This window comes from Triticum dicoccoides, chromosome 2B (assembly GCF_002162155.2).
Source record: "Triticum dicoccoides isolate Atlit2015 ecotype Zavitan chromosome 2B, WEW_v2.0, whole genome shotgun sequence".
NCBI classification, from domain to species: Eukaryota; Viridiplantae; Streptophyta; class Magnoliopsida; order Poales; family Poaceae; genus Triticum; species Triticum dicoccoides.
Genome location: NC_041383.1, coordinates 805,612,222 through 805,615,504, shown reverse-complemented (window position 1 = coordinate 805,615,504; position 3,283 = coordinate 805,612,222). Strand labels below are relative to the sequence as shown.

General features: G+C 40.9%; 1 long non-coding RNA gene across 4 annotated transcripts in view; it reads left to right on the top strand.

Moving 5' to 3' along the window:
* Positions 1 to 1,786: 1,786 nt before the first annotated feature.
* The window catches only part of LOC119366465, a 4,255-nt gene continuing 2,758 nt past the window's right edge, over positions 1,787 to 3,283 (top strand). Inside the window, exons 1-4 of one of the 4 annotated variants that reach the window (XR_005176045.1) lie at positions 1,787 to 2,423; positions 2,540 to 2,757; positions 2,887 to 3,002; positions 3,147 to 3,214. This is a non-coding gene — a long non-coding RNA (uncharacterized LOC119366465). Of the gene's footprint in view, positions 2,424 to 2,539; positions 2,758 to 2,886; positions 3,011 to 3,143; positions 3,215 to 3,283 lie in introns of all 4 variants that reach the window. The other 3 variants (XR_005176044.1, XR_005176043.1, XR_005176046.1) reach the window with 3 other exon arrangements.

Below are 3,283 nucleotides of genomic sequence, written 5' to 3'. Positions count from 1 at the left end.
ACCTTGTACATGTTCACACCTGCCTATCTAATGCTACCGCCTTGGACATGACTCGTGAACGATTTCATATGTCTAGGTTATCAATGAGAACTTTCATTGAAAAATGAAAATTGTCACGATAATTAGCGTATCTGCTTGTATTTGGACATCTAGCATGAGGTACACAGTAGTATCAATATTGATGGTAGGCCGAGATGTTGTGATTGCCTGTACCAATTAGCAATCAATTCGGTAAGGGTGATGTCTGATCACACTGCACGCATATAAGATGTCCGCGACGATGCGATTCATGGGGGCAAGGACAGATCAGAGATGGATGATTGAGGTTCAACATGTGCTCCATGAACCCTTGGGGTAGAGTTGGTTTTCCCCATTTTTTCCATTTTTTTTCAACACTTGTCTACTTTTTTTACGCATAATGTACATTTCTCTTATACATAAGGGACATTTTTATTGCATATGTTTATCCTTTTTTAAATACATGGTTAACATTATTTTAATATAGGTTTTACTGTCTATGTTTTTTCTTACACATTATACATTTGTTTGTATATATTAGGAACATTTCTTTATACATGTTTAACATTTTTCAAATAAATAATTACATTATTTTGAAATAAATCTTTCATGCCTACTTTTTTTCAACACATGTCTACATTTTGTGATACACATTGTACATACTTTTATACATGTTTAACATTTTTATAATATATGATTAACATCTTTTCATATATACGTTTTGATGTCTAGTTTTTTCTACATATTGTATATCTTTTGCATACATATGAAATATTGATTACACAGGTTTGTTTTAAATACATGGTTAAAATTTCGTGAAATATATATTTTGATGACCTTTTTTTTCATACATATTGTACAATTTTCATATACATGTGAAACCTATTTATTTGTGTTCAATATTATTTTAATAGATGATTAACATTTTCTTCAAATACATGTTTTGATCACTATTTTTTCATACACACTGTACATTTTTCTTATACATCAAAAATATTTTTTTATACATGTTTAACATTTTTTAAATACATGATTTGATTTTTTTTAAAGTGCGATGAATACTTTACAAACCTAAATAGGAAAAAGGAAACTAAAAAAAACATAAGAGAAAAAAAATAAAAATAAAAGGTACAAACAAAAGAATAAGAATATGTTTCTTTTGAGACAAAAGAATAAGAATATGTGGGGCGTCATACTTTCGAAAATTGGGTTTCTCTCGTCCGTCGTCGTTAGCAATTTTGCATAAAAGTCCCTCAGTTTGTAAGAAATTAACCCGCAGTCCCTATTTTACTGGGTCTCTATATAACATTTCACTTTTACAAAAATAACGCTGGAAACCCAGGCTGAACCAGACCGCTCTGCCTCCCGCAGCTCCATCCTGCCCGAGCTCCCCTCGCCCCCGCAAGCCGCCTCACCGGCGACCCCACACCTCCGCCGCGCCTCACCGCCGGAGCTCCGGCCGCTCCGCCGCCTCGCCCCTCTCCTCCTTCCTCTCGATCTCCTCTCACCTCTTTCTCTCTTTCTCGCTGAACAGGGACCTCCAGAAGGGCCATGGCGCCACCAGCCCTTAATCTCGCCGGATCCGGCCGCCTGCACGCCAAATCCGTCGGAAATGGATCCGTCCCGTCCATATCCGTCCGGATCCGACCGGGCCCCGCCATCCTCGTCACTGGAGCACCGCCCCGCTCAACCAACAGCGTCGGCGCTGTCTGTCCCTGCCCGCGTCTGCACGAGGACGACGCTCGTCCCGCTCGCTTGCAGCAATCGCATGCGCCGCCGCCCCAGCCGTCCCGGCATCAAGCCAAGGCCCAGCCCAAGCCACATCTTCTGCCGCTCCATCATTGCCCACCTTGAGATCAGCCCCGACGCCACCACCATCTTCAGATGCGTACGCACACTACTTCCTTCTTCAAATTGCTTCACCACATCATGCTGAATTTGCAAACGGCCGCTCCTTACATGTGTGATCGAGAAGCAAGGTCAAGTATGAGCAGGCTGTCAGCGTGTAGTGGTCGGAGATGCCGTCGCAACTTACATGTCGCAGTCGTCGGCTCCATGCTAAGATTACGAGGCTCTATGGTTGTATCGTGGTGTTCCAGTAGTAAACTTTCAGGCTGGTTAGATAGGGGATGAAGATGATGTATACTACCTAACGGCCATTGAGTAATAAAAGGAGATGGATTGAACTACATGATTTATGCCATGGGAATGATGAAAAATCTTTGAGTGAGGATGTTGAATAATTCAGTCCTGATCAATGGCTTCTCATAAAAGTCTTCCTGCCAGCAAGAGAGCCCTTGCAGATTTACAGCTTTTAGTGTAATTATTACAGAGAAGACATGCTTAGAGGGCCTATAATTTTACTAAGTGAACATGTACTGATCTCTACATGCTTTTTATTAGAGGTAAAGACGATGCATTGCCTATCCAAGTCTCCATACAAATTTGTAGATGCACATGGCGTTTTATCTATCTGGCTAGCGTTTATATTCAAAACTCTTTTGTCCTTATATCTTTTCAGTATCGCTTTCATGTTTTACTAAGATCTGTGCGGAAACAACATGAGCCTTTGCTGCTTGGTCTGGGATGGTGAAGTGGTGGTTGCAGTGGAAATCGTTAAAGGGGGCACCGGTGTCCTCAGTTATACGGTTACAGAATATATGGAGTCATGCCCAACGTTGCAAGGGAGCCTGTAGTGGGAGGCGACAAAGTATTGGCTGTTACCATAGTATCCATAATGTACGTCATTCTTAATATGCATGCAGTTTGTACCTTTGTATTCACCCACCAATTGGCAATATGTTGACGTGCTCGGTAGGACATGAACAGTTGTGTGTCTAACACATTTTCATGATTTTTTTCTGTCAGGAGTTGTGTCAACACCAACCTCAGAGCTGGAATAAGGAGTGCGCATTCGCATTGATGAAACAACTTTCCCATAGCCCGCTGCTACTGCCCACTACCACAATCTTGCATAGATACTTGTGAGTACGTGAGAACATCTATAGGCTAATAAACAGTACAAACACCAGGCTTAGTTTCGGAGTACATATATTGCATCGACTGGTATGACATCTGAATATATATCTGACTAGAGCCATCATATGGACAAATAATCTTTGTAGCAGTCTGTTGGATAATTATTGGAGATGATGCACTCTGATGGACAGATATAGAAACCCATTGTTATTTTCAGGTGAAAATCTTGCACATATCTATGTTGAAACCAGCCATTGATGTCCCCAAAATTCACTATACTAAGTAC